This window comes from Lutra lutra, chromosome 7, assembly GCF_902655055.1.
Source record: "Lutra lutra chromosome 7, mLutLut1.2, whole genome shotgun sequence".
In the NCBI taxonomy this organism is placed as follows: domain Eukaryota; kingdom Metazoa; phylum Chordata; class Mammalia; order Carnivora; family Mustelidae; genus Lutra; species Lutra lutra.
Window position 1 is genome coordinate 92,881,378 of NC_062284.1, and position 24,607 is coordinate 92,905,984.

A 24,607-nucleotide genomic window follows, 5' to 3' on the forward strand; every position below is an offset into this window, starting at 1 on the left:
AGTGTGTAAATGGTGAAAATAACCTAAATCTGCACTTCCATAAAATGTAAAATGATATTAATAATATCATTATTAATAAGTAATAAGTAAATAAGTAAAAGTAAAAAGTAATAAGGTAATAAGTAATAAGTAAATAGTAAATAGGGAATAAGTAAAAGTAAACAGTAAATCACTTAAACTGTAGAGGATTAGATCTAGCTGGATATGGACAAGGTAGGAGGAAGAATTTAAAAAGTTTACTCACAATGCATTTTTATTTTTAAATATGCAAATGTAAGAACTAGTCAAAATTACCTTTCTTGTAAAAAAAAAAAAAAAGCACTCATTATTTAATCTGAGGACCTTTCACAAAATAACAAACAGATTAAACTGTTCTCAACTTCAGTTCTGCTACTGAAAGATCCTTAATCTTTTCCCTTAAACAAAAATGGGCATATTAGGAAACACCAACATAATAGCTGATTTCTTGCTCTACGTTTATTTGGGAATAAGTGGATATGCCCCTAAAAATAGCCCCTTTTCTAAAAGTGTTAGGCAAATGTCACAGAAGTAAAAGATGTTAAAAAGGACAAATAGTTGAAAAAGAATAAAAGCAAAAAATCAAGTCATACAATATACTTTTTTTTAGATTTTCTAAACTGATGTTCAATGCAAAAGCATAACTGTATAACAGTGTCTGATGTAGACTTTAATATATATTTGTACATCAAGTATGTATATATGCAGAAAAAAATTTTAAGACAATTATATTACAAACTGGAGAAGATAAAGGGACTTTAAGGTTTCTACTCTTTACTTGACTGAATTATAGACATTAGTACATCTCTGTGGAGATAGAATAGTTATGTATCCTGATGGCAGTGGTGGTTACACAATTCTATATGTATGATAAAATGGCATAGAATTTCATGTATACACATTGTACCCACATTGATTTCCTAGTTTTGATACTGTCCTATAGTTACCTAATGTATAAACATTGGAGAAGCTGGGTGAAGAGCATATGACACCTTTCAACTTTGTTACTGTTTGTGAATCTGTAATTAATGGAAAATAAAAATTAGTTATAATACAAATTTGCTGAAGAAGTTGACCAGGTCTTCATTCTTCTAGTGCACAAAAATTTGGGCAATGTTTTATATATCATTCTTCAAATTATATTTTTTAGTGTGCTGTGCACTAATTGAAATCTGCTTCCTGTTTTTTAATATATACAGAATTGAAATAGGTGGTCTTAGATTGTAAATGGCAGTTCAATATATGAGTAGTGTTAAAATTGGGCTTTCAATCTTTATCAATACTTACTTAGCAAGTATCACTTTTTCAATTTAAAATATTTTTGTTAATATTTTTCTAAAGAAAATGTTAGGTTATACCTGATTTACTCAGCTACTAAGCAAAAAGACTTCAGAAAGAACTTCTATATTATGCTTAATACATAGAAAATACACATTAGCTTGTGTTAGAAGTTTATAATCCTCTTGCTTTCAGATGTTTCTCTGCCAACATTTCCATATCCAAATCTTCCAGTTATATCTTTTTTTTTTTAAGTTTTTGTTTATTTGTCAGAGAGACAGAGAGCACAAACAGGTGTAGGGGCAGGGGGAGAGGGAAAAGCAGACTCCTTGCTGAGGAGGGAGCCTGACATGGTTTAAAAGTGTCCTGGGATCGATTCCCATTTTTATAATCATGTGAAACCCATTGAGACTAAAATATGTTTTTTTTTAATCATGTTAATTGTGAAAAAATTTGTTTTAGCCAAAAAACTCATTTTATTGCCCCTGTCTTTTTATGTGTCAGTTTACTTAAATGGAAAATTAGTTGATAAGGAGCACTGCAGCTAAAATATCCTATAAAATTGTTATCTGATTGTTTCATATTAAATTATAGTTTGTTTTCTTCTACTTAGTCATTAGACTTTGGCATAGTTAATCACATTTTGTTTTAATAATATAGTACTGTTCTTAATTTACTTAAGTTTCTATACTTAATATAAAAATGTTAACTATAGAATTTTATATATATAGCAATATATAAAGTAATATGCTTTTTCTTTTATTAACTGATTTGTTATATTAGGCTGCCAAACTTAAAGAGCTTAATATTTTAAATTTCCAATACATGAAACACATACACACAAAGATACACAGGGGTGAAAAAAGTAGAATGGGCTTGTGAAAGCCATCTCTCAGTATAGTCAGTTGACAGAGTAATTTCTGATCACATAGATACAAACTTGTGTCATCTTTATGGCAAATATCTAGAAAGTTAATTAACATAAGAATGTTAATGTTTTATACACACAAATTGTGAAAGTAATGAATTTTAACTACTTTTATGGTATAAAACTCATATTTAGTTTTAGATCTTAATGCTAAACATGGAAGAAACAGACGTTTAAGTCTCCCTGTGATATATACACATGCAGTAAGAGGCAACCGTCTATCAAAAGGAAGTTGCCTAATAAGTTAAATGAATTCTTCATCCTATCTCATTCTTTTGGTGCCCTAGTATACTTATATTTCAGTGAAACACAGAATTAACATACACACACACACACACACACACATTCACACACACACATGAGATCTGCCAAGTAGATATTAGATATCTACTTCAAGGTAATGTTAAGACTTACCTCATCAACTATCATTTAATTATCTGGAGTCAATCTTCTAACACAATTTGGTCAGTGACACCTTGAAAAATAAATGTTATCATCTAAGAATGTATGCCTATGGAGAGAAGGATTCATTATGGCACTAGGATTCAGATTTCCTGAGATAATATCAGTTCATAGCTATAGATAAAACTAAAATGACAAAGACTAAAGAAAATTAAATTGAGTAGACATGTAACAGAGGTGTATGCATCTTGACAAAAGGAACAGAAGTACTAAATTATAATTTTACTATTATTGAGGACCTACCAAGAAATGGTAATTTGCCAGGCAAGTCATAATACATTATATTACTGCTATAATAGCAATAGCAAGGTTGGTAAATCCCTCTTTCTAGGAGAAAATTGTATATGTCGGCAACAAAGATACTGAACTTTTTTTTTTTAATGTTACTTTTAGGGAAAATAGGATTTGGAACAATCAGAAATTCCAGATCTTTGCATTTAGAACCATTTCCCAACATTTCTCATCAGGAGGCTATCACCTGTCTTAGAAGACGATCTTATAATGTCCATGGTGTAAAGGGGAATTAGCTTTGGGAAATTTAAGTTTTATAGTTTTATAAGTTTTATAGCTGAAGTTTCAATGACACTACCAGAGTTGAATAGATCCCAAGTGTCATATTGAAAAGTCAGTATAAATGACTAATTCTGTGTGGTGAGAAAGTCGATGGGCTTCTTATACCAAGCTATCTGAAGAAAGAGGGAAGAGACAACTCTAGAGGATTATTTCATTGTACTAACTGGGGAAATGGAGCATCTGAAGATCTGACCATGCAGAAACATTTTGCAAGGAATAATATTGTGAGAGAAATTCGACAGCATTAACCATTAATATCAATGCCAGTGGGTCGATTCCATGAATGAAACAAGGTTTGCAATTTAAAAGGTCCTTAGGATACAATGGGTGATATAAATAATGTCAGATGAGGTAAATTACATTTAAAAGCACTGTGATTTCCATTTGAATCCCTACAGTGACTCAAGTCTGCTTATCACAGCCTCCTACCATCCCTTTGAAAATAAGAAACAGGGAAACCTCGTGATGGGCTAAACAAGAGAAACACAGATTTGTCCTCTTGCTGACTGTAGATCATCCCCAGTTGACTCATGCAGTCTCTATTTTTATAGGCAGTCATGATCGAACAGAAATAGTAACTTCTCATTTAGAAATAAAACTACCACCACCAACACCAACATAGCACAAAATCTTTGGTGAGGGGGGAGATCTCTTTCCATCACTTTCATTAGAGAAGGATACTGAGGAACACACATAAGAGAATAAACCTGAACTTGGCACCTTGATGGTAGACAAATGTTTGATACTTGTTCTAGGGCAGGTAAAAAGGGCTTCCAAAGTCATGTTTTCTGATCCTTCACTTTGCTTCTTTTGAAGAAAGCCTTAGTGGCTGGTGAAGAACTGTTTGATTAACTACCAAGTTAGGCCTGAGGGAGCATCCTCAGAAGTCCCTCTCTGACAGGCTCTTCTAACCTGTCTTTCTCCTATTATGCTTGCACATATTGGCTGATGTCCATTAATCACATAAATTGGAGACAATGAATGTTGGATAATTTTCCCCCTTTCTCATAAAGAGAATAAATTGTTCCAGACAAGATGCACAAGCAATTCAGCTAAATTGTAACCTAGGGTAGACTTACTGCTGTCAAAGGGGAAAGTTTGGGTTGATGGTTCTTCTGAGCTGCCCAGATCAGTGGTTTTTCTGTTCACATTGTCAGCTTTTTCTTGCAGGCTGTGTTGTAATAGAGACTTCAGCCACAGAAGGAATGTGGGGAAGTACTTCTGTTGGGGAAAAGAACGTTCAACCTCCTTAAGTTTTAGCATTAACTTTCCACATAACACTCCCCCTACATTAATTTCTAGTTTGCCATTTGTAAAACTGAAATGAGAAGAGGAAGTATAATATTAGCAATCAGTTGCAACAAAGGAAAGCATATGAAAAAAAAATTTTTTTTTAAAGATCTATCAGCTACTTTTCCAGGCATAAAAAGTCTAATGATCAACTACCACAGAGCAGCAATCAGGGTCTTGGAGTTCAGCTGTTTGCAAATGACAATAAGGCTGTATTTGTGGTCAAATAAACACAGATATAAAGCCAGAGGCAGACACTGTTAGGCTTCCAGGAAGCATAATCCTACAGTCATTTAATAGCAGTACAGGAAGAATGTGGTCTAATCAGATTTCTCCATAACAACTTCAAGCATACGAAACTTAGAGCCTCAGCAAGCAGCCTCAACCAGATACTCTTTCTCTGGACCCACTGGCATTCAGAAACTATTTGAAAACCAATTCTTTAAATGTAAGAACTATACTACTTCTAAAATTATTGCAAAAAAAAAAAATTAGAACAGATGTTTTCACTGAAAGAACATTTTAGTTGTTTTTATGTCAAATAGATATTTTAGATGAAACAGTTAAAGTAATACTTCAAAATGCTATTTTCCATAATTAAACTTGGAATTGAAGTACAATATTTATTACAAATGAAATAAAAGATTCCACTTTTGATATGGCACCAAGAACTCCTGTCCCTAGCAGGTATTACAGAAGTATCATACAATAACAAAGGGAAACAGCAGATGCCTGCATCAGAGTCTACTTTTAAAATATTTTCTTGCTATAAAATTGAAGAGTAGTTTATAGTCACTGTATTAATAACAAGAAAAAAATACATTGATGTATAAAATATATACTCCCTTCTAATTTTGCTCTAAATGTTAGTGACACTTATTGTATTTAAATCTTCTGACAATAAGAAAAAAGTCCAAAAAATAGCATAATTACCCATATATTTTTTCCATGAAAATTGGATAAGTGTATCATTTGACTAAAGTTTTACTTTGTTTATACTTGTACTTTAGAAATAATAAGTTATTAAAGAACTATTTGTGTAATAAGACAAAGTTCAAATTTAATATAGAAATTTTAATATAGAAATGATAATGATAATATTAAGAAGGTACTGAATTTTCTATATGATATTTTCAAATTGTGGTCTGATCCAGATATTTTCCCCTAATATGCCAGTTTTGAATATTAATGAACATTCCAAAGTATTAAGTGAACAGTTAAAACAGAAAAGTCTAAACAAAACTCAAGGGAAACCTCAGTATTGAGAAATTGGACAGAGAATCAGTCTCTCCAGTGTTTGATTCTGTACATATAAATTTAGAGGGTTTTGTTTTTCCTCCCTTCTCTCCAGAGAAATAAAGAAAATACCTGAGCAGGAAAAAAGAAAATACAGAATATGAAAGCCAAGTGAAGAATGCAGGCTAGGAAAATAAAAATTCTAAAGGATAGAAAGATTTACCACAAGTCTTTTACACTAAAATATATTTTTATGAGAACAAATTTGACAAATAAGAATTCAAATAGGAGATGATAAAGAAACTGAATTAAAGAGAAACAGGGAACTAAAATATATTGTGGAACAAAATCACAGTATCGGATAATACAGACTAGGTACAGCAAGGAATGAAAGAGACATCATGGACAATTGAAAAGCAAATTATTAACAATGAATAAGGCTTGAATTGTTCAGGGCAAGTACAAACTATATAAAGAGATTAATATAGGTCAGAAAAGAGTGGGGATAATGAAAGATATCCTTTTTTTTTTAAGATTTTATTTATTTATTTGACACAGAGAGAAAAACAGCAAGAAAGGGAATACAAGCAGGGAGAGTGAGAAAGGGAGAAGCAGATTTCCAGCTGAGCAGGGAGCCCACCCCCGGGCTGGATCCTAAGACCCTGAGACCATGACCTGAGCCAAAGGCAAACACTTAACCACTGAGCCACCCAGGTGCTCCAAGAAAGATATCCTTAAAATGAAAGAAATGAATCTGTAAATTGACAGACCACACAGAGTTCCAAACAAATTCAGTACAAAGTGCTCAAAACAAAGACTTCTTCTGATATAGAATTAAAGAGAAAAAGAAAATTCCATATATTCAAGTGGATAAAGCCTATCACCTATAATATCTCTGCATCTGTAGCACTTATAAATTCTTCTGGGGGAAAAACTAAATTACATTTAACCAAACAAACCTATTAAGACATACATCAAAACAAATATTCAGAATGAAGAAGCCATTTTAAATATACAGTAGTGAACACCAAACCCATTTAAATATAATGCTTCTACAAAATAATTGTGTGAATTTTGGTTATGTAATATACCATAACTATTAGAAGCCTGACCACATAAAAACAATAAATCAAGAAATGTAGCAATGGAAGAGAATGTCAGAGTACAAATTATTTTTACTTTCAAGTGGTGAGTTAATCAATGATGTCTAAATTTTTTTAAGTTTGAAAAATTTATTAAGCTATAATCTCTAATTTATTACATTATCTCACTCTTAATATTAGAGAGCTTCTTAATGTTCAATTTTTGTGAAGATGTATAAGGAGATGAGATATTACTAAAATTTCATTCCTGTATTTAAGAATAACATGCTACCTTTTATTTAAATAGCACATATGAAAATTCATTATTAGATAGAATGTCTCTGATATATTGGTTATATTGGTTATATCTATTGTCTCTGATGGAAAGGCTATCTAATATTAATGAAAATTACTTCTGTACATTAGACTCTGGAGTGATTTTCTTCAACTTTATGTAGTTTTCTGCTAATAGCTTGACTATATCATGAAGAGGTATTACCTTGATAATGCCAAAAAATAAGACTTTTTTTTTTTAAGGCATCTTGTTTCTGGCAACATAAAGAACCCAAATTAGTTTGACTCATTTGACTAACTCAATTTCAACAGTAGCCAAAATTTTGTATATGTGGGTCATTCCTTAAATTGAGCATTTCTATATCTTTTTTCCCCCCCAAATTCCTACTATGTCAACTTTGTGGTTATTTAAATGCCCCTTTCAAGGCACACAGTGTTGAAATATCAATTCTAACATGATTCATTTGGGAAATCTGCGAAATAAACCGGAAGTGTTTTGACTGGCATGACAGAAAAGATGAAATATGGTCTTGAAACTAAACTCGTCGTTTGCTCTTCTATGCTCTTTTCTCAAAAATTAAAAATCAGGGGCGCCTGGGTGGCTCAGTGGGTTAAGCCGCTGCCTTCGGCTCAGGTCATGATCTCAGGGTCTTGGGATCGAGTCCCGCATCCGGCTCTCTGCTCAGCGGGGAGCCTGCTTCCCTCTCTCTCTCTCTCTCTCTCTGCCTGCCTCTCCGTCTACTTGTGATCTCTCTCTGTCAAATAAATAAATAAATAAAATAAATCTTAAAAAAATAAATAAATAAAGTAAAAATAAAATAAAAATTAAAAATCAAAATCTCAACAAAATCAAGAATCTCAAAAGTGCCTCTGAAAAGCCTGGGATGATAGCTTGTGCTTTACAAAATTTGTTAATTTGCTATTTGTTTCAATTTCACACAGAAACTATAGGAGCTTCTAAATGAGACTATTCATCACCATCACTCCTATCTTCACTATCTCTAATAGGCCAAATTTTATAACTTAAATATAATTAAAAACAATTCACAATAGTGCATGTTTCACCATTTTATTTGATCTAAAGAAAAATAAAGTGGTGAAACATGCATTATTGTGAATTATGTTCTGAGACCCAAGGTAGCCATAAATTTGAGTGGTTTCACTTTATTTGATCTAAAGAAAAATAAAATGAAACCACTCAAATTTATGGCTATGTTGGGTCTCAGAACATAATTAACATCTAAAGGAATAAATTGTCATGCAATTATTTTCTCATTTTCAACATTTCACCCTTCTAAACAAGTTTAATTACTTAATTTGTAGCATTTATTTCCTACTCCATATACTACCTATTAGATGTGAGGTCCTAAAGGGTTAGGATTTTAGTTTTCTAAGTCCAGGGTCAAGTCTGTGCCCTGCTGTACACTCTGATTTGTTATGGGAGATAGCATATTTCATGTAAAGAATATACTCTCTAGTCTGACAGAGCTGTTTTTTGTTTTGTTTTGTTTTGTTTTTTGACAGAGCTGTTTTAAATCTCAGCTATTTCCCTTACAAATACTATGAGTTTAGGCAAGTTACTTAATACTATTGAACTTTAGTTTACACCTATGTAAATAAGAATAATGATAACATTTCACTGCATGTATGTTACAAGGATTAAGCGATATTAAAATGTTTTTCACATCTAAGATACCATTTATTGTAAATGCCCTCATATCACTATATATACCACAAAAATGCAGCTAATTAAGCTATGACATGATGCTTTCTAATCACTTAATTTTTATACTTGAACTCTTGAATAATTTAGTCAAAATATTTAGTATTTCTCTCAAACAAAATCTTTAAAAAAATAAAATTTCCTTCCAAGATAGTGACCCCCTCATTCCATAATCACCTTATTTTAAAGGAACTTTAGATTTAGGAAAGAGTTACAAAAGTAGTACTGAGCATTTCCATGTAACTTCACCCAGCTCCTCTTCGTGTTATCATGGATGGCACTATAGTATAATTCCCAAAACGTAGAATATTGGTAGAATACTATAAACCAAACTGCAGATTTCGTTGACTCTCAACAGTTCTTCCATGATTGTTACTGTTCTATTTCGGATCAAATCCAGAACTCATATTGCACTGAGTTGCCACTGTCACTGTAGTCCCCTCTATTTGTTACTGTTCCTTGTGTTTCATGCCTTTGACACCTTTGAGGAGTACAGGTTGAGTATTCTTGTATTTGTTTGATCTTTTCTCATGACAGAAGTTATTAATCATTGGGAAGAACACTCTATCTATTTTCTATTTTGGTCACATTACCACAAACCTAATGACCTAAAACAACAAAAATTCATCTCACTCTTCTATAGGTCAGAAATTAAAGTTGCCTTGCCTTGTTTTCTCTGCTCCAGATTTCACAGGCTGATGTAAAGATGCTGGCAAAGCTGCCTCTTTACTCGAAGTTTTGGGAAAGAGTCTACTTTTACCCTTTTTTTTTTTAATTTAGTTTCCATTTTCTTCCTGGCTATCAGACAGGGTTGATTTTAGCTTCCAGGGGCTATATACATTCCTTTTGTTGCCCTCCATCTTTACACTAGCCAGGGAGAGCATATTCTTCTGATTTTTCAAGTCTGTCTGAAAATATACTGAAGAGCTTGCCTAACTTTTAAATATAGGGTTTTAACTAGGAGGCTAAATAAAATGTACTGTGAAGCAATACAGTAGTCTAGTTGGTAAAATAGTTTCTCACAAAAGTGTGGATTAGCAATTCTGAAACTATTTTATGTTACCCTAGGGTTCAACCAACATGTAAATATATGTATAATAGATAATGAGAGCCAGGTGCCTTCCAGTTGTATAAAAACAGTGAAAACATTAGCAATAGGCAACACCTCGGACCAAATCTTAGTTTCTAAATATGATTTAAGTCTACACATTTTAACGATTATTTTACTATAATTTATCAATGGAAGGTTTTCAGGCAGCAACTGTATTCCTTTCTCAAATGATCCTTAAGTTATTTGACATTTAAATGTTGAATTCAACATTTACAGTAATATAATGCATATATTCAGTTGATATGGAAATAAATCTTTATGACCAAGTGCCTGCATGCACAATAGTAACTGCATTGCAACTGCTTTCTGGTCAACAATTATAAAACACCATAAAGTATGCTGACCTCTGAAATTGGGATGCATCAATGATAACCAAAAATGTGTAACTTAGAATGAATGAAATACTGCAAATATAAAATGCCTGCGATATACTAGGCAATTAAGTCAAGAATGAAAGATCTTGTCTTATTGATTTGTTCTATCACATTGATTGATTTGCGAATGTTGAACCACCCTTATAACCCAGGGATGAATCCCACCTGGTCATGGTGGATCTTTTTAATGTGCTGTTGGATCCTGTTTGCTAGGATCTTGTTGAGAATCTTAGCATCCATATTCATCAGGGATATTGGCCTGAAATTCTCCTTTTTGGTGGGGTCTTTGCCTGGTTTGGGAATAAGGGTAATGCTGGCTTCATAAAAAGAGTCTGGAAGTTTTCCTTCTGCTTCAATTTTTTTGAAACAGCTTCAAAAGAGAATAGGTGTTATTTCTTCTTTGAAAGTTTGGTAGAATTCCTCAGGGAATCTATCAGGTCCTGGCCTCTTGTTTTTTGGGAGGTTTTTGATCACTGCTTCAATCTCATTTACTAGATATTGGTCTATTCAGGTTGTCAGTTTCTTCCTGGTTCAGTTTTGGGAGTTTATAGTTTTCCGGGAATGCATCCATTTCATCTAGGTTGCTTAGCTTATTGGCATATAACTGTTGATAATAACTTCTGATGATTGTTTCTACTTCCTTGGTGTTAGTTGTGATCTCTCCCTTTTCATTCATAATTTTATTAATTTGAGCTTTCTCTCTTTTCTTTTGGATTAGTGTGGCCAATGGTTTATCAATCTTATTGATCAATCAATGTGATAGAACAAATCAATATGAAGAGAGAAGAAACACATGGTCCTCTCAACTGATGCAGAAAAGGCATTTGACAAAATCCAGCATCCGTTCCTGATTAAAACACTTCAAAGTATAGGGATAGAGGGAACATTCCTGAAATTCATCAAATCTATCTATGAAAGACCCACAACAAATATCATCCTCTATGGGAAAAAGCTTGCAGCCTTCCCGCTGAGATCAGGAACACGACAAGGATGCCCACTCTCGCCACTCTTGTTCAACATAGTATTAGAAGTCCAAGCAACAGCAATCAGACAACAAAGAGAAATAAAAGGTATCCAAATTGGCAATGAAGAAGTCAAACTCTCTCTCTTCACAGATGACATGATTCTTTATATGGAAAACCCAAAAGACTCTACCCCCAAACTACTAGAACTCATACAACAATTCAGTAATGTGGCAGGATACAAAGTCAATGTACAGAAATCAGTGGCTTTCTTATATGCTAACAATGAAAATACAGAAAGGGAAATTAGAGAATCAATTCCATTTACTATAGCACCAAGAACCATAAGATACCTGGGAATAAACCCAACCAAAGAGGTAAAGGATCTGTATTCAAGGAACTACAGAACACTCATGAAAGAAATTGAAGAAGACACAAAAAGATGGAAGACCATTCCATGCTCTTGGATTGGAAGAATAAACATTGTTAAAATGTCTATACTGCCTAGAGCAATCTATACTTTTAATGCCATTCTGATCAAAATTCCACTGGTATTTTTCAAAGAGCTGAAGAAAAAAATCCTAAAATCAGAAGAGACCCCGAATCGCTAAGGAAATGTTGAAAAACAAAAATAAAACTGGCGGCATCACATTACCTGATTTCAAGCTTTACTACAAAGCTGTGATCACCAAGACAGCATGGTACTGGCATAAAAACAGACACATAGACCAGTGGAACAGATTAGAGAGTCCAGATATGGACCCTCAAGTCTATGGTCAAATAATCTTCGACGAAGCAGGAAAAAATATACAGTGGAAAAAGACAGTCTCTTCAATAAATGGTGCTAGGAAAATTGGACAGCTATATGTAGAAGAATGAAACTCAACCATTCTCTTACACCGTACACAAAGATAAACTCGCGATGGATAGAAGACCTCAATGTGAGACAGGAATCCATCAGAATCCTAGAGGAGAACATAGGCAGTAACCTCTTCGATATCAGCCACAGCAACTTCTTTCAAGATATGTCTCCCAAGGCAAAGGAAACAAAACTGAAAATGAACTTTTGGGACTTCATCAAGATCAAAAGCTTCTGCACAGCAAACAGTCAACAAAACAAAGAGGCAACCCATGGAATGGGAGAAAATATTTGCAAATGACAGTACAGACAAAAGGTTGATATCTGGGATCTATAAAGAACTTCTCAAACTCAACACACACAAAACTGTAATCTTATCAAAAATGGGCAGAAGATATGAACAGACACTTCTCCAATGAAGACATACAAATGGCTATCAGACACATGAAAAAATGTTCATCACTAGCCATCAGGGAGATTCAAATTAAAACCACATTTAGATACCACCTTACACCACTTAGAATGGCCAAAATTAGCAAGACAGGAAACAACATGTGTTGGAGAGGATGTGGAGAAAGGGGAACCTCTTACACTGTTGGTGGGAATGCAAGTTGGTGCAGCCTCTTTGGAGAACAGTGTGGAGATTCTTCAAGAAATTAAAAATAGAGCTTCCCTATGACCCTGCAATTGCACTACTGGGTATTTACCCCCAAAGATACAGATGTAGTGAAAAGAAGGGCTATCTGTACCCTAATGTTTATAGCAGCAATGGCCACAGTCACCAAACTGTGGAAAGAACCAAGATGCCCTTCAACGGATGAATGGATAAGGAAGATGTGATCCATATACACTATGGAGTATTATGCCTCCATCAGAAAGGATGAATACCCAACTTTTGTAGCAACATGGATGGGACTGGAAGAGATTATGCTGAGTGAAATAAGTCAAGCAGAGAGCGCCAGTTATCATATGGTTTCACCTATTTGTGGAGCATAACAAATAACATGGAGGACATGGGGAGATGAAGAGGAGAAGGGAGTTGAGGGAAATTGGAAGGGGAGGTGAACCATGAGAGACTATGGACACTGAAAAACAACCTGAGGGTTTTGAATGGGCTGGGGGGTAGGAGGTTGGGGGAACCAGGTGGTGGGTATTGGGGAGGGCACGTATTGTATGGAGCACTGAGTGTGGTGCAAAAACAATGAATAGTGTTATGCTGAAAAGAAATTAAAAAAAAAAAAAGACTGAAAGATCTCATCTTAATTTACATTTAAATTACCCATCCAATGCAACTCCTTTACCTCTCTACACATTGCTGACAAAAACCATTATCATAATATGTATATGTGTATGTGTATCCAAAGAAACCCTTTTCCCAACTGAAACACTAATTTAAAAAAGTAGAGAAATGCATTTCAGGGTAGACTAAAATAGAATTGTATGAATTGGTAATTCATTCTGGTAAGGGGACATTATGCACATATCCACACATGTGCACATACATATATATGTATAACCGGTAGACATGACAGTTATATCAGCTTTATTATATTAAAAACATCATTAGAAAAGATACTCAGTAAAAAAAAAAATAAATAAATAAAATAAAATAAAATAAAAGATACACAGTAAATTAAGCCTTAAATCAATTTAACCTAGATTGTAATTGTGTCCATTAGTTTAAAATATTTCTACTTAAAAATCACTATTAAATATCTCTGAAATTTTCATGGAATGCAAATACATACGTTGCACCTTAAAGCTTTCAATACGGGCTCTTTTGGGGTCCAATTCATTGATTTTAGTACATAACGTTCCCACGTGGAAGAGTTAATTAATAGAAGTTTATGCCATATTTCTTCCACAAATAAGTCCTGAGAATGATTCAAATGGTAATTCATAATCTTATACAAAGCACACAATAATTTCAACTAGAATTAAACCTTGCCACATATGGTTCCTTTCCATTATCAACAAATGACTGCTGGATGAACAAATGATTACTTAGCAGGAATTCTGATTCTAGGAAAAAACCATTTGAAAACATTTTAATAACTATATAATTAATGCAAAAATGATGTTATCTGCTTATGAACACACTTCTAATTTTTCAGTTAATTACTGATCTGCTTCTACTACTGTTCGTCTTTTATTTACATCATAGGTGCTTGCTTAAAATCATTTGGGAGGCTATTCCTTTCCCTGGAAGAAGGTATTTCTCGAAGTAAAATAGTAGCAAATAAGCTTCAGAGGTGTTTGCACCTGATAAAATATTGCTAGCATCTTTATAAGTTTATAAATTGTTTATAACCAGGATAGGAAAACTAGACAATTTCTATCCAGAGAATGGCAATACAACACAGAAGAATAAACATGTACTTTGGCATCAAAAGCTCCTGGTTACATTATCATAGGTGACTTTCTAGCTTGTGATTCTCATTATGTTTATCTAAGTTTTCCCTTAGTTTCCTGATGTATAAAAAAGGAAAAATAGTGATACTCCATACCATTGTTGGGATCATTACATTCATGCATATGAAATTCCCGATATAATAGTGCCCAATAAGTGATGTTATATACATTCAAATGATTCATAATCCATCCATACAAAAAGGCTTTCTTTTTTACCTTTATATATTATGCATTTCAGTGAAAGATGAAAACATATTGACTTACTTGCAAATTACGTATATACATACTATGCTTTTGCATTGGATTCTATTTTATTCTAATATTTAACTTTTCAGACATAATCTCTAGTTCCAGTGAATATCAGAGCCCCTCAGTGACAGGGACATTTTCCTACACTTTAATGTCCTTGTCCACCCTGGCACCACAGTATTTCTGACAAAAATCCTACAGAGTTAAAAATAATTCTAACAAAAAACAAATCCAAAACAACAAAAAGCATTTGGAAGTGTTACAACTGCATCAGGTAAACAGCATTCCATGAAGAAATTTTTCTTGCTGGGGTGCATGAATACACTATACAAATATGTGACATTGCTTATAGAAAGTGATTAAATCTTACCAAATTTAATAAGTATGCATATAAACCTAGCCAGTCACATAAAAATCATCCCCTTTTTCTTTCATTCTATACCAACTCATTCTGTTCATATTTTCTAGCCATGTCCATACATTATTCCTATTTTGTGTGTGTGAAATGTCAACAGAGAATCATTTGCTCAGTGGAATTACAGACCCTTTTTCTACACACTCATCTCTAAATTCTTTTTTTTTTTTTAAGATTTTATTTATTTATTTGACAGAGAGAGATCACAAGTAGATGGAGAGGCAGGCAGAGAGAGAGAGAGGGGGAAGCAGGATCTCCGCCGAGCAGAGAACCCGATGCGGGACTCGATCCCAGGACCCTGAGATCATGACCTGAGCTGAAGGCAGCAGCTTAACCTACTGAGCCACCCAGGCGCCCTCATCTCTAAATTCTATTAATATTTTGAAAATAAAATGCTAAAACTTAAAAATACAATTTATAAGTGAAAACATATTTTAAAGGTATTTATATCAGTATGTAAAATATATATACATATACATATACACATACACATATACATACACACACATATATATATTAGTTAACAGGTATACAAGAAACTATGGGAGTGCCGGGGTGGCTCATTTGGTTAAGCATCAGACTCTAGATTTTAGCTCAGGTCATGATCTCAGGGTTGTGAGGTGGAGTCCCACCTCAAACTCTGTGCTCAGCAGGGAGTCTACTTGAGATTCTCTTTCTCTTTTTGCCCCTCCTCATGCTCACAGTCTCACTCTCTAAAATAAATAAACAAAATCTTAAAAACAAAACTATAATGTAATATTTTTCAAAACAAACAACAAATTTAATCCTGCTTGTCCAAAATGTTTTGAGTTGTTGAAAAGACAAATCTCATTCAAGAAACAGGTCAAGGGGCACCTGGGTGGCTCAGTGGGTTAAAGCCTCTGCCTTCAGCTCAGGTCATGATCTCAGGGTCCTGGGATTGAGCCTTCCATTGGGCTCTCTGCCCAGCAGGGAACCTGCTTCCCTTACTCTCTCTCTGCCTACTTGTGATCTCTGTCAAATAAATAAATAAAATCTTAAAAAAAAAAAAAAAAGAAACAGGTTAAGCAAAAATTAGTTTCTGTCAGCAGAAAGTCAGTTCAGTGAATGGTCAGTAAATCCTTAACAGACACAGAAGGAGAGAACTACTTCAATTAAATGAAAGAGCCTAAGCAGCTGAACTTCAGAGGCAGGTGCAAAGGCTACAAGTCTCACATTTGAAAAACAAAACAAAACCCTCACCTGTTTTGCTACAAAACCTTTCTTCTATAGAAACACTCCTAAGAACTCCTAAACACTCCTTAGAACTCCTAAAACATACACAGCCAACAAATCCTCACATTTTAGTCTGTGACTTTGTTTGACAGATTAAGTCATGATATCTTACAGCTAGAAGGACCTTAGAGAGCCTGTCATCCAACCACCTCAATTTACAATAAAAAGCCCACTGGATTTGAAGTTCAAATACCTGAGTTAATTTCCTTGTCAGTATTTAATGGTCCAGTTTCCCTAATATGCCATTTAAACTCTAAGCCTCCTCTACACATCCACAAAACAAGAATAATGTTTTCTGTTACAGGTTTGTAATGGTAATTAAATTGGTTTCCTATTATTGCTATAAAAAAAAATCATCACAAACTTGGTGAATTAAAGCAACATGCATTCAATATCTTATAATTCCGAAGGCCAGAAATCTGAAAGGGTCACATTGGGCTAAAAACCAAGATATCGGCAGGCCCAAATTCCTTTTGGAGACTCTAGAATAAATGTTACCTTATCTTTTCCAGCTTTAGAGGCTGTCTGAAGTTCTTGGCTCCTAGTACAATTCTTCCCACTTTAACATTGACTCTCCTGCTTTTCTCGCTCTCCTTCTCTTAAAAAGACTCATTGATTTTAAAAAAAAAAAGACTCATTGATAACATTGGGCACACTTGGATAAAGCAGGATACCCTTCCTATCTCAGGCCAGCTGATTAACAACCTTAATTCTATGAATATCCTTAATTCCTCTTACCCTTTAACAACATATTCACAGGTTCTAGGGATTTGGATGTGGACATCTGGGGGTGGGGAGTGCATTATTTTGCCTACCATTACAACTACTTAAATAATACATCATAAAATACCTTATAGACATAAACAGATTCTGTTAGAAGAAGTAAGAAAACAATTGTCTGAGTCATATTGTTAGTCAGGAGCAGAGCTCACCTTGGCCTCGAGTCTCCTATGTACCTGACCAGAATGTTATAAACCGCAACATGAGGGATCTGGCAGGAAGCATATACAGGCAAGACCAAAAACTTGGCTTAGATTCAGTAACAGACATTCTGAAGGCATAGCTGCTGGTTTCAAGATGAATTTCTGACATATCAAAACTTGGAAACAAGTAATATGTTCTTCAGTGGGTGAATGGATTAATAAACTGTGGTACTTCCAGACAACAGAATATTATTCAGGACTAAAAAGAAATAAGGTGTCAAGCCATAAAAAGACACAGATGATTCTTTTTTTTAAGATGTGGAGGCTTCTTGGGTGCCTGGGTGGCTCAGTGGGTTAAGCTGCTGCCTTTGGCTCAAGTCATGATCTCAGGGTCCTGGTATTGAGTCCCACATTGGGCTCTCTGCCCAGCAGGGAGCCTGCTTCCCTCTCTCTCTCTCTCTCTCTGCCTGACTTTCTGCCTACTTGTGATCTCTCTCTGTCAAATAAATAAATAAAATCTTTAAAAAAAAGATGTGGAAGATTCTTAAATGCATATTACTAAGTAAGACAAACCAATATGAAAAGGCTACATACTTATCATTTCAAATATATGACATATTAGAAAAGACAAAACTATGGAGAAAATAAAAGGATCAGTGGTTGGTAGGCATGAAGCTAGGGAGAGATCAATAGGAAGGTACAGAGGATTTTTAGGGCACTATGATATTACAATGATGATGTATGCCAGGATACATTATACAAGCCCATAAATTATAAGACACAAAGAGTGATCTCTCAGACTATAGACTATAGACTTTAGGTGACTATACTGTGTCAGTTCCTCCTTTTGGTAAAACTGACAATTCTGGTGTGTGATGTTGATAATAAGGGAGGCTATATACGCATAAGGGCAGGAGGTATATAAGAAATCTATTATCTTTCTATCAATTTTGCTATAAATCTGAAATTGCTCCTAAAAATTTGCATTTATACCAAAAAAATGATTGTAGTGTTGATACAGGATTAATACACAAATCAATCACTGAAATAGAATTCAGAAACAGTACTGCAATATTCAGCTGATACATACTAGTATATTTCAGTTTACATCCTGCCCAGGGTGCCCAAGAGTCTCATTCCAATCCCAGGCCTCTCCAAGAACCCTGGAAGAACTTCCACAAACCAGGACCCAGTAGCAGTAGGCATAATTCCTGGCAAAACAGGGACTTCTGGGACTTTCTTGAGCACAAAATCAGGTCAATTCTGATTGATCAGTGCATGTGTCAATCTGGTTATTAAACATATTGAATATCATTTTATATACACATATGTTTAAATATTTGTTAAGATTAGAGTATGGGAAAGCTAAGAAGGTGACATTCTATACAGTTGTAAAAAGTTGATTCCCAAAGACAGACATCAGTTTTTATTTATAGTGTTTCCAGTAATTTTTCTATTCTTTTGGGGTTTTAATATGTATATATTATATACATACAATATATAAAATATATATATAATAGAGAAAACATTATGGACTATATTTTGGCATCCCCCAAACTCATGCTGAAACCCAAATTCCCAATGTGATGGAATGTGGAGATGGGGCTTTGACAGTAATTAGGTTTTGAGAATAGAGCCTTCAAAATGGAATTAGTGCCTTCTAAGAAGAGACAGGAGAGAGGGTCCTGGGTGGTTCAGTGGTTGAGTGTTTGACTCTTGGTTTCAGTTCAGGTCATGAACTCATGGGTCTTGGGATTGAGACTCTCAGAGTGCTCCATGCTCAGCAGAGACCCTGCTTGAAAATATTCTTTCTCTGCCCCTTCCTCTACTCATGCACTCTCTCTCTTTTCCTCCCACCCTTCTTTCTTTCTCCCCCCACCATATGAGGATACAGAGAGAGGCAGCCGTCTATAAGCCAGAAAACAAGTTCTTCCCAGACACCTTGATCTTGGATTTCCTAGCTTCTAAAACTGTGAGGAATAAATCTTTGTTGTTTAGACCATTCAGTCTATGAAATTTTTGTTATAGCAGGCCATATTAGCTATGCCAGAAATGGTCACTGAGGAGTAGGGTGCTGATTTTACAAATGCCTGAAAATGGGAAATAGCTTTGCAACTGGGTAAAGAGAGAGGCTGAAAGAGTTTTGAAGGTCATGCCAGAAGAATCCAATATTGTTGTGAAAGGAATTTTTGAAGGTGGGTCTTATGAGAGCTAAGAAAGAAAAGAGGAGATCTGTAGAGAAAGTTTTCATCTTTCTAAAGAATATATAAATACTCCTGTGCAAAATGTTGGTTAAAATATGGACATTAGGGTCAATTCTGATGAGATCTCAGACAGAAATGGGGAACATGTTCAATGGGAAATAGAGAAAAGCCAATCCTTGTTCCAAAATGGCAAAGAACTTAGCTGAATTGTGTTCCTGTTCTAATGCTTTGTGGAAGTTAAAACTTACAAAGGATGCAACTGGATATTCAGTTGAGGAGATTTCTTAGCAAAGTATGGAAGGAGTGGCTTAGTTCCTCCTGACTGCTTATAGCAAAATGCACAAGAGAAATGAAATGAAGAAGAAATTGTTAAGCAAAAAGGAACCATAGCTTAAAGATTTGGGAAATTCTCAGTCTATCCATATTACAAAAAAAAAAAAAAAAACCAAACCCAACAACAAATGAGGAGTTTGTTCTGAAGGAGAAGATTAGTACAATGTGAACCATAGACTTAATCAGCTACCCCTAAAAGGAAAACCTGGTTTGAACTGAAGCAGAAGGAGATGGGAGAAATGAAGGAAGGCTACCAGATTTCTTGGATTTTACAGGATTGGTCCATTGAGGTATTGGACCATGAATATGCTCTATTCTTCAAGACAAGGGAAGAATGACTCCAACAGGGATTTAGAGATCACCAGGGCTGTCTTCCAGGTTTTAAGGGTGAAAGGCATCACCTCAGTTTCAACAGGCCACGCAACAGCCACCAAGAGCTTTGAGGCCACTTGGCAGGACCTGGCAATTGCAATGCTTTCCAACAGTTGTTGAAAGTGGAACCACTACCTCAGTGGGTTTGTAAGGCAGAGCATCTAGCCAATGAGGATTATTCTCAAACCTTAACACCTAATTGATTTTGCTTTGCTAGGTTTAGGACTGACTTGGGATCCATCACCACTTTCTTCCTTCCTATTTCTCCCTATTGGAATGGGAATATCTATTCTTTGCCTACCCCACAACTATATTTTGGAAGTACATAACTTGTTTCATTTCACAGTTACACAGCTAGAGAGGAATTTTGCCTCAGGATGTCTAGTACCTCAAGTCTCACCCATATCTGATTTAGATGACATTTTGATGAGACTTTGGACTTAAGATTTTAGAATTGATGTGGGAGTGAGTTAAGACATTTGAGGGTACTGACATGAAATAAATGCATTTGTCATGAGGGAAAGACATGAATTTTGGGTGTCCAGGGGTAGAATGTTGTGGACTGCATGTATGTACCCCACCTCAAATGCATATGTTGAAACCCTAATTACCAATATGATGGTATTTGGGGATGGGGTCTTTGGGAGGTAATTAGGTCATGAGGGTGGTGTCCTTAGGATTTGATTACTTCTCTTATATTAGAGACATCAGAGAGCTTCTCTCTCTCTTCTACCTCCCTCCCTCCCTTTCTTTGTTCCTCTCCTAACCCCTAAATCCCTTGCCAATGAAGATACAGGAAGAAGGCAGCCATCTACTAGCCAGCAGCTCAACCTTCCTAGACACCAGGTCTTCCAACACCTTGATCCTGGATTTCCCAACTTCTAAGACTGTGAGAAATAAATATTTGTTGTTTAAACCACCTAGACTATGGTATTTTTTTCAAAGGTTTTATTTACTTATTTGACAGACAGAGATCACAAGTTGGCAGAGAGGCAAGCAGAGAGAGAGAGGAAGAAGCAGGCTCCCCACTGAGCAGAGAGCCCAATGTGGGACTCAATCCCAGGACCCTGGGATCATGACCTGAGCCAAAGGCAGAGGCTTTAACCCACTGAGCCACCCAGGTGCCCTATGGTATTTTTATTATAGCAGTCCGAAGTGACAAAGACAGAAAGTAATACCATTTCCTTTCCAATTCTAAGGGGTTGTATAAAGTCAAAGATTTGAATTGTTATAGTTAATATAAATTGGGCTGCTCAACACAGATTCCAATCCCTTTCTCATTTTCTTACCTACTCCAGTGGCTGGAAAACTAAAAACTAGATTTACCTGTGCTACCTGTATGATAGAAATATAAAAGTAGGGGTGCCTGGGTGGTTCAGCAGGTTAAAACCTCTACCTGTGGCTCGGGTCATGATCCCAGGATCCTGGGATCGAGCCCCAAATTGGGCTCTCTGGTCACCAGGGAGCCTGCTTCCTCCTCTCTCTCTGCCTGCCTTTCTGCCTACTTGTGATCTCTGTCTGTCAAATAAGTAAATAAAATCTTAAAAAAGAAAAAGAAATATAAAAGTACACAAGTGTCAAATTTTCTCATTCCGTCCTTCCTATTTCCTGGAACATGTGTTATATTTGTAACATAGCAGTTGTCACTGGGGATGATGGAGCAGAAAGAGAAAACTTTTGGTTCCATGAAAATTTTGGATTGCTATAATGTCCCTGGACTACTTACTTCTAGACTACTGTCATGCAAGAAAATTAAACCTTTTATTTACATAAGCCTCTATAGTAGAGCTTTCTGCAACCCATTAAAAAAACAAAAACAAAACAAAACCAAAACTATCCTAACTGATATACAAGACCCAGGGAAAATTTTACTTCTACTCTAACCCTTTCTCCAGAGGACTTAGTGGATTCCTCTATATGTAATTAAAGTTTGGCTACCTTTCTTCCTTTGTAATTCATAACTTTAGAGTAATGGTAGTATCAGTGAGCTTTATGTTTCATCTAGCTGAACAGATTCTCACAGAGTTGTATGCCTTTGAAGGACAAAGAGAGCCTTCACAATATTTATATTCCTTGTGGTGTTTAGGACAGTACCTTTCTTTTAGCAGATGCACAAAAATATTTTATTCAAATTGAAGAATAAAGTAGAAAGTCACAGTGAAAGAATAGAGTAGATATAAAGAAGAATAAGGAAAACAGGTTTATAAAACAAGGAATAAAAATCTTTGGACCATATTATTTGGTTTTTGTCTTATCTCAGAAATGCAATAATGATTTAAAAATCTGTGTTTTACTAAGAGATCAGTAGCTATTGGCTTACCCTAAGGCATCAGCACTTCCTAGCTTCTATTAATTCTCAGGTAATTTATTATATCTCAACCATTATTGCCTAATTAATATAGCACAGTATTTCAATTTTGTCTTCAGAACAAAGGTGACAGAGATACCAAGATTCTTTTGTGCTTAAAAAATTTTTTAATAGAGAAAATGAGCAATGGGACAAAATGAGGAAAAGGCAAATCTAACTTTGTAACTACAGCTGAAGTTAGTGTAGGAAATATGAAGACCAACAAAATATATGTAAATTTTTAAATCAGTCCTCCTCTTTTCATTTAGTTTTCAGTATAAAATGTGGGTCATGGAGAATTTTGCAACCATTTGGACCAGAGTCAAGCAACCTTCTCAGCAACATGCATTAACTTTTTATATCATCACCATCATTTATTAAAGAACTGTTACCAAAATTCAGCAGGAAAGTTAATTGAATTTTTGATTTCCAATTTCTACCTGCTTTCAGTTGGTTATCCATGCATATGAGGAGAATTGAGAGGTGACTCATAATAGTTTATAAGTAGTGTAAATATTTACTGTTACCCTCCTTTTCACTCACCAAGATTTAGACTGGCATAATTACCTTTGTCTCCAAAGTAAAAAAGACACAGCAACACTTGTAGACCCATGTTCTATGAAGTCTCCATAGGTGTAAAGGGTTTGAATCTTCTCTTCTCCATTGAAAAAAAAAGTAAAAGATATATCCTCTTAGACATAGTGAGAAATACACAACTCTCAAAGAATAGCAGAACATTGCAATATATTCTGTGCTTTACCTCTTCAACTAGTAAGTTAATTTTAAATCAGTTGATCACTTACTTGTTAGACATAAGTATGACTTAGGGAATCGTCTAATGGCTATAGTTTGAATTTTTTTTAAGGATGAGAAAATTACATGAACAAATTATTTTTGCCTTCAATTATTTTAATTTCCTGAAACTATTGGACATTAAACCAGAGACTGCATAGTTTATAGAATTATACTGACACAAAGACAGAATTTTCATGAAAATAAAATTTCACAATTCCAGTTCTCATTTTAATTACATTTTGAGATCAAAGAGGATCTAAAGAGAACTACCGAGTATCTTAATTTATAAAAAGTCTAGCCATGTTATAATGCTTTAAAGATATTATGGACTCTCTGGTTACATATTATTGACCTTACAGATACCGGGTAACAAATATATGTATCTTGGTCCTAAGAAAATCATATTAAAACTCAGCATTCAGATAGTCTTGTTATAAAGTCCCTATTGTCTGCCTAGGGTTGGCTCTTCAGCCTCTTGCCTTTCATAACCTGTAGAACTCATTCTTGAGCAGGCAGGCTAATGGGGGTCACATAATTCCTCACCATCACAAGCTTATCATTTTCATATGGAGATTAAAACTAATTAATTAAAGTTTTCTTATACCTTAAAATTAACACAACATAATATAACTTTGTTATTCTTTACAGAAAGACACTTACACATGTGTTATTTAGTGGGACACAGAAATTTTACAAATAAATTTAAATGTGGAAATCTCACATTGAGTAAATAGAGCAACTTACTCGCTCAAGGAGATTTAAAGTTCCAGAAATCAAACACATAACAAATGTTAGAGATGAGTCTTAAAAATGGTCTGTGTAGTTCCAGGTTCAGTGTGCACCCACCTAGTGACCATTCTCTTTCATGAATTCTTATGAAAGGAGATGGTTCTAACATATATTTGATAATTTTGTATTTGTGGCAATTTTTTTGATATTTTGAAATAAAAGAATTGTATATCAAAAAAAAAGGAGGAAGAGCTTTAAGATATTGTACAATGAGAAAGAGAGAGAGGGGAAAATATGTCATGAAGGAAAAAGAAAAAGAAGATATAGATTGATCAATACCAAGGGATAAAAGAAGGGAAAGCAGAGACTCATGTTTGCCTGCTT

General features: G+C 34.7%; 1 long non-coding RNA gene across 1 annotated transcript in view; it reads right to left on the minus strand.

Moving 5' to 3' along the window:
* Positions 1-23,352, minus strand: part of LOC125105112 (uncharacterized) — a 272,805-nt gene extending 249,453 nt beyond the window's left edge. The window contains exon 1 of the long non-coding RNA XR_007128811.1: positions 23,267-23,352. This is a non-coding gene — a long non-coding RNA (uncharacterized LOC125105112). The remainder of the gene's footprint in view (positions 1-23,266) is intronic.
* Positions 23,353-24,607: the final 1,255 nt, after the last annotated feature.